This window comes from Gavialis gangeticus, unplaced genomic scaffold (genome assembly GCF_001723915.1).
Source record: "Gavialis gangeticus isolate Ggan-Ray unplaced genomic scaffold, GavGan_comp1, whole genome shotgun sequence".
Lineage (NCBI taxonomy): Eukaryota > Metazoa > Chordata > Crocodylia > Gavialidae > Gavialis > Gavialis gangeticus.
This window is the reverse complement of record NW_017729022.1, coordinates 178092146-178100716: the sequence shown is the minus strand read 5'-3', so window position 1 is coordinate 178100716 and position 8571 is coordinate 178092146.

The window sequence follows — 8571 nt, the reverse complement described above, 5'->3', positions numbered from 1 at the left end:
GGGGGAGGGGAGAGAGGTTGCAGGAGGAAGAAGTGGGGGGAAGGCAGGGAGCATGGAGTTTATATGTCCCCCCCAGATTTATTTTCCTTGATGTAAATGGGAGGGAGACAAACTCAAGGCAAACCTCCAATAATTAGATTCTATACCTGGAAAATTATAATAAACTAGCCAGTTGCCCATCAGGAATGACGGGGGGTGAGAGGGTGCTAGGATTGAGTGCTGCCACCTAATGCCCCATGCTGCTGCTGTTCTGCCTCTTGCATGGAGTGGGGTAGGGATGCTGAGGCCAGCTCTGCCCGCCTCAGCTCCCCCACTACCTGTCTGGTCCTTGGGATGGCTTTGGAATCATGGCTGTTTCCGTCAGCTAATCAGAGTGTGAATAAAGCATTACAGACAGACAGACAAACAGACCAACAGATGGATGGACAGACTTAGGCTTTTATAATATTAGAATTTATAAATTTTCCATATATAGAATCTAATTATTGGAGATGTCCTCTTATAATCACAGTTGTCTTGCATTCAAGTAAATACAATATGTTTCTTTTCCTCAACCTGACTTGCAAGTAATAGACTTAAATATTTTTAAAAGGTTGATTACTCGCATGTAACAGGCATCGTACAATTGGCTTATCCATGCAATCTTGCTCCTGCACTAGGGTATACAAGTTCCATTACATATCTAATTCTATTGTGCATTAGTGCAGCAGGCAAAAACAGTGCTAATGCACTAATGAGCAGCAGAATTGGTCTACTACATATTAGCACCACAAAAAAGCATGTGCCAGCACTATTGCGCACTGCCACTGATTAAATTAAATTAAATTACTACCTGATATTGCAGGTACTAAACTTAACGCGTCGTACCTACAGAGCAATAATAAACATATAGATGTGTCCAGTGATATGCATTCTCTATTGCAAAGGTAATCTGATTGGAAACAGCATTATTTCTCTCGTTTACTTGATATTTAGGTATCTTTAGGTAATGCAGTCAATGTATACATTACTGTCCTTAAAGCCAAAGGGAACTAGTATTAGGTATCCATGTGATGCATCAAACAATATAATTTGCATAAAGAGTCAGATATATCATGAGCATTCAAGTGTGCACACTAGTCAACATTATAAAATGGCCAAGTCCTGACCAACAGTTGCCTCTTGCAAAAAACCCCCAAACTAAATCTCTTCTGAATTCTTAGTAAGTAAAATCTGCCTATCTCTGTTCAAATATGGAAATACCAGAACATATCAAGCATTATAATATTACTAAAGCTGGAACATGGTTGCAGCTGTGTACAGGCAACATTCTTTCTGATATTTCATTTTAACTGAAACATGAAATTCAGGCACCATTTTTTAAAAGTTATACCATGATTTATAAGTGGCTGTTAATTAATGTCAGATTACAGTGAAATTCCTATGGAATTACATACTAAAGTCCTCTAATTACTATTTTATAATTATAAATTTCAGTGGAATGAATAACAGAGGAATTGTAATAAATACAGATCTTGGAAGATTTCTTTAGTATAATAAAAACTTAATAGGCATTTATTTTGGAGGGAGAATTATGGAAAAGTAGCACTTGATTTGGGTCAAATGGATTTTTTACGATCTTAGATTCCCCTTTCTGTATTATAACAACAATTTTTATACATCAAACGTTGTTTTCAGACTGGATCAGGAAAAAAATCTCAGGTCTATTCTCCATTTGGATTCATAGATCTTCTTTGCTTATGTCCTGTACTGTATACATGCTGGAGGACAGAAAACAGAAACCCTTCTCAAATCTCTTTTGCTTAGCAAAAATGATCTAAGTCTACTCTTCTGCCAGTAGATGGAGATTCTCCATAATGGAACCTTCTTGAGGGCTTGTAGTTTATGGATAAGAAGGTCATGGTCCATGCTGTGTTTATGCATTCAGTTGAAGCCTGTGGTTCCCAGATCATTTCAGAAAAAGTTCTTTGTCCTTTCACTTGCACACACTCTTTCCATCCACTTGCACAGCAGCCATGTAGCATCCCTAATCTGTGACAACAATGTAGGTAGGCCATGGTCCTGTGTCTACTGGCTGCCCCAGGCAAACACTTAGGCCTTCTCACAGTTAATCTTCAAATATCTTTACAAACACAAGCTCTCATCCATGAGGTATGACCATGACAGGCTACTTTCTATTCCAAGATCCCCTTTTGACTTTTCTACTAATAGACTATTGTTAATTAGGTCATAAAATTACACTACAGGGAGACTGATGACACCCATTATGCAGAAATATACAGAACAGCATTCAGAAATAATACAAGTATAACGTAAGCTGTAACTTCACTAACTCCAACAAAGTTGCATCCGATTTGTCTAAGCATGCAAGGAAGTTGCTTGTTAATGCAGAAGGAACCCATTTCTAGTACCAAGTGCATTTTTCTTGGAGGAGCCCTTTCCAAATTTTAACATAAAACCCAATATAAGAGAACATTTGAGCATATGGATTAGACAGGCATTTAAATCATTAGCATTTTGCCTGGCTGTCATTTATTTGGTACCTGATTTCAGTTTTAGATTTTTTGAGAGTTCATCTACACACACTGTACTTATTTAGGAAGCCCAAATTAGCACTTTAAAAAATAATCAGATGTTACTACTAGATTATACATCTATTTGTTCTCAGCCTCATTTTCTGAAAGTGCCTCATTAGTTAATTTAGGCTGATGACAATAGTGGGGCTTCTACATACAATCAATGGGGTTCATAAAAGAGAGCGCACATCTATAAAACTCTACTTGTACCTGACTCACATCTCACATGTAGGGGAGTTGAGACATAGGATGGAAATTTTCTCCTAATGCACACTGTCAGCATGCTGAATGCATGAGAAGAGAAACTTTGGTATGTTAGAAATAGACTTTCATATGGATACTGGCATTAATCAGAGTCACAGATTTATTTTCCCTTAAATCATGGGGTCACTGCAAGGTGTGGAGAAGAATTTGTAGTTGTTCTTTGTGGGACTGCATTCTTAATCCTGCTGGAGATAGTGGAGTCCCAACATTTTGGATTGCTGATTATTACAATCATCAGCAGACATGCATACATATTCAGGGAAAGTGTTAGAAGTCTCACATTTGTATTCATTTTATTTTGACTTGACTGGAATCATAAAAGGAACGTGTAAATGGAGAGAGCCTGTTGCTGAAATGAAGTTGAATTTCCCCCCCCAGAAACTTGGGTTCATGACAGCTTTTTGTTGGGCAGGACATTAGCCTTTTGTAATTTATTGCTTTTAGATTAAATCTGGGGAAACTCAATATTGCAGTTGAATGATTAGAGCAATACCCCTCGGAGTAATAAATTTTCTTTGGTGCTGTGCATCTCCCGATCATGTTTCCCTTCTAATTACATTTACATAAATGATATTCTGCAAAATTAAATTAACATTCAAACTGTTACACTGGCAGGGAGAGACAAAAATTAGTTACAAATTCACATCTCTAAAAAACGTCTCCTCCTTTTCAGGGACTGAATCAGTTATCCCTAAAGTGTCAGACATACAAGTGTATTTTATATGTTGTTAGTCACTAATCAAGGCAACCTGTGTCTCTTTTGGAAGTTTGTAGTGCAGGGCCCCAGTTTCCACAGAGTCTCATTAAATAGAAGTAATTGGTGGCAATCCAAATTTGGTCAGTTAAGTGCTCCATTCAGACCTAACTTTGATTTCTGTAGTTTTGGCCACTGCTCTTCCTCAGGTTTTCCCTAGCTTGGCTCCTACACAGACCATTCCTATAGTGTGGAGCCAAAAGGTACTTGGCAGGGCTCCTTCTGAACTTAGCTTCAGTACTTTGGTAACACATTCCTAACCAGTCTGAACAGAGGTGTGCTCACTCTCCCCATGCCCATATATAGAGAGAGATGCTGGCCTTCCGTGTTTACAACAGGATGGCTTCCCAGATGATTCTCCGGGGGAACATAGTTCTCTCTAGCACCTCAGAGCAGAACCTCAGTGACCAACTTGGGCCGCCTTCCTCTGAAAGAACAATACAAAAAAGACTCAGTGGGCAAAATCTAAACTGGCTGCTTGGGCATCTCTAGCTTCAGAGTCCCAAAGCCTGAAAATTAAGTGTTTGGTCCCAGAAAAGTGACTCAGAGAAATAGGATCAGGTGTCTATATTCCTCTCTGCAGGAAAGCTAGTCACCTTGAAAAGGCAATTTACAGAGCCCAGATGCTGAGTTAGGAGCCAGCTGTCCAATAAGAAAGAGGAAGCTCAAGGGGAGGGGTGGGATATATGAATTGTCTGTGGAACAAAGGTGTCTCCATCCACTCAGGATCCAGATGCTGAGTCCTCTTTGAAGGGTAGGTGACTAGCTGAATGGGGCTTGGTGATACCCCCCACCTTTTATATAACAGCCTATCTAGGACTTACCTAGGCAGTGAGACCCTGTGGTCTGGGCACAGATTCAAACCCACATCTTCCCTCTCCTAAAAGAGTATATTAGGTTTGTTAGGTACCTAATTTACCAACCTGGATTTTGTTCAACTGTCTTCTAGCACCACTTTAGTTTCCAGGAATTCTGGTTTAAAATAGATGTCAACTGCAGTGCTGATCCATGCCATGCCTGAGCCTGACCAGCTAGAGAAGGGATGACCTATTTTGATTTACCTACCTGTGCCATCAGGATTGGAGAGAATTAACTTAAAATTTACACCGATTTGTTTGAACCATCACGACCTATCTTCTCTGCTTTTAACTTCAGCTAGGCTCTGTGCAATGAAAGGTAATGCTAGAAAGAGCATGGACATCTTTCACAATGCCTAATTTATAATGCAGTCATTTTTGTTTAGTGGTAGATGGTTTTCTCCTTCAGAAGGCTGCATCAGAAGTGCACAAACTATTCCTTGTAGTAGAGCTACTTTCTAGTTTAATTTACTTTGTCTCCCAATGCTGGTAGCTAACATAAGTCTGCCTACACGTGTCCTTTCCTATCGTGTACTCTGTGACCCTCCATATTATCTTATTCATCTGTCCTGTGCTTGGTACCTTTAAACCAAACTTAGGGCACATCTACACACAATGCTATGGTGATGTAGTAACCATGTGCACCTACATATGACCAGCAGCTACTTCTCCGTAGTGGTGTACTCTCTCATTATAGCAGGCTGCTATGGTGAAGTAGTGGCTAAAAATAACCATGTGCCCAGTGCACACCACAGTACAAGCTACTACCGTGGTGTGCTTTAGCACTTCCAAAAGGAAGCGCTAAAGCACAGCGCAGTAGCAAAGTCTCTGTACAGGCACATGTAGATGCACCCTTAGAATAAGAAATTTGTCCACTTCCTGATTCTTATCCTTCCCTTCTAATAAAATATACGTATTACTACATCACTAGCTAAATCATTTATCATATATGAATCCGTATATGCTGAGGGCAATTGAAATAAACCAGTTAAGTATGTAAATAACTATAGAGTGTTCACAAAATACTATGCAATGCGGGTTTACAACTTAGCTCTTGCTAAATATGCTCCTCTGTTAAATTTTTGAATGGGAAAGATACAATTTCAGTGAAAGGTTAAGTGTTAGGGATGGCATTTTAAAATTCTACCACTTCGATTAAAGGATAACCATGCAAATCCTATTTTTCATTAAAAATATTTGACCTGTTTTTTACATTTTTAATTTTAAAATGCTTTTTTAATGCTAAAATTGATTTTTCTTTTTGAAATGTATCAACATGCAATTATCAGCATATTTACAGCAGAATAATCATTCTGGTTGGTACAAAGACATTTCTGCATGATAGACATGCTGAAGAGGTATTGGAGCTGTGATCTTGGCCCAGAGGAGGGGAGGCACCCTGTTGGGACCAAAAATTGTGATGGTGGCATTTATAACCCTATAGCCAACCTTGCTGTCAGACATAAAGCTCTTTAAATATTCTCCCAACTCTTTTGTGCAACCACAGTAGCTGAAGAGAGATTTTCTGTTCTAGAATAAACAGTGAGAAGTCCTTAAACAAGTTTTTCAAGGTATTCTCTCTTGGGATCAGAAGTCATTGGGTCATGAATGCATCCAAAATATAGAATGACATATGACAGCAGGGACTTATCAGATTTGGGCAGCATGTAATTTAGGCAGACACATGAATGACTATTTCACCTATATGTCATAGCTTATGTCTGGCCTTGTGTAGGCAAGAGTTGTTACGGCAGTGGCCAGAATATTGACAAATAGTTGAGATCAATTCAGGATCTTTCTGGCTTATCAAAATTCGATACCTGATTTGAATAAGGTTACAACGGCAGTTTGGAGATAAGTGCACAAAGCAGAAGTGCTCAGAGGATGAAATTTCAATGGAATGTTTAGTCTATGTACATAGGAATCTGGTCACCCATGCTGTAGCTCTTCTCATAAATTATTGGGTAAGCCAAATTTCTTTCTCCACTTCAATGGAGCCATCCCCTTGAAGTCATTAGGTATGCACTAGCGTAACTTCAGAGGAGAATGTTGCCATATCCACAAAGCATTAAAGTGTTTAGCAAGAGTAAAAACTTTTCTCCCTTCACCCATATTTCTTAGTTTCTACATACTAACCATGGACTGATTTTTGCGTTGTTCTCAATGCTAAAAGATAAAATATTATGTGCCGCAACAGATGTTAGTTATCTCATTCTGAGCTGAATACCTTTTTACACATGGTTTGGCTGTGTACTAGGGGCCAAGAACTTTGGCTGCTGATAAGCAAAATCAAAATACGTTTTAACTGGTATATTGGGTCCATTCTCTGCAAATGTTTGCATTACAAGAGTGAGATCAAAAGCTGCAAAGGGGCATTATCATGTTGGGGATTGTTTTGTCACCATAAGAATGACTGCAAATGAGGGTAAGTAACCACCTAGCACTTGCCAGGCATGCCCATGGTACCCTCTAGTGTGCACACTAGGTCAGTACCCCCACCCCAGTTTATTAAAACTAGCCTGAGTTCCTCACCCGCTGCGTCTTTGGTGTTCTAATTTCTTGGCATCTCAGGAGGCTGCTTTCAGAAACTGGAGTTAGGCATTGGATGACTGCTCCATCCATATCACCACTAGGCTGCCAGTCTTCCTTGACCTTTTGCCCTTGCCTGAGTGGGGTTGAGGCCCTCTCGTTCAGCCCTCCAGGCTTCAGGCCCTTTTTCTATGTGCCCAAGGGCCCTCAGGCAGCAGGCCCTCTCACCCAGTTTGTTGAGGCTTCAAGCCCTCACTCTTTGCCCTCCTCGTGGCCCATCCACATGGTCTTTTGGGCTTTAGGCCCTCCGTCACTCTTCACCGTTCTGGTCTCTGGGCCCTCTTACACAGTCTTTTTGAGCTTTAGGCCCTTTCTCCATATCCTTTGGGCTGCAGGCTCTGCTCCCGTTTGGATTCCTGTATCTGTCTTCACTCCCTATGCAGTAGCAGCTCCTCCCCAAGCATTCCCCATGACCTCCAGACTTCCCCTCACAGTTGCTCCTGGTCCTCCAGTCTTACACAGTAATGAAGAATAAACATGTAAAAAAATGACTTAATTTCAGTGCAGGCCATTGCCTCCAGCCCCTGCCATCTGGAGCTTCTTCTCCATGGCAGGGCAGAGCCAGACTGAGACCTCAGCAAGGGTCCTGGCCTTATAGAGCCCCTAGCTCCACCCCTCCCAGGTCACCAGAGCAGTCACGTCCTCATCAGGCTGGTCAACCATGGCTTGAGATCTTGCAACCTCTGTTTCAGGCTCTGATTGAACTTTCTATACCCGGGGCAGGTGGCTGTTTTTCTCAGAGCCTCCTAACTATTAGCAGTTCTTACAGAGCCCTGGGCCCAGCCTGTTGCTCCTTGGCCCTCCCCTCCTTAGTAATGGGGTAGGGGCCCCAACACAGTGTAAAGCTGGTGATTACTGATGTCACACTAGTGGCATAAAGCTGTTGAAAAGCACCATTAATTACAGGAGAATGAATGTGTGGAAAACCTCTAAACACAGAGCCACAGATATACAGAGAAAACTATAGGAAACAAAAGGCAAAGGGACATACATTCTCTTAGGAAAAAAACAAGGAAGCACTGCAACATGACAGCATTTGACTGGATGGCTGACAGCTGTTAAAGGGCAACATCAAGAAGCTCATTGCTGGGCTGAATGGGATTTGCCTGGGAATGTGGAATAACAGGTCAGGAAGGAGAAAGGCAGATGGGAGAGTTACAGAAAACCAGCCTTTCAGTTTAAAGAAGACATAGTTCTCACTGAAAGCGCCAACAGTGGAAGGCACTCGCTAGCAAGTTATCTCAGGAACTGGTGCTGGGATTGCTGCACTTATATTTATTTTTGCTAACAACTTATGAGTGAAACACCAAAACAAGGGAATTATAAATACTTGAATGTCCTCTTTTCAAGGAGAGCAGTGGTCTGGGAAAAGACAGCTGGAGTTTAATTCATGTAAAAAACAGAGTTTTGAATTTTGCTATTGTACACCTTGATGAATTAACCACTGCGAAGAACCACCAATGAAAAGTGCTTTGAGAGCTATCCCCTCCAGCCCCCTGGATTGCTGACCTACCTGGCCCAATCCCCTGCC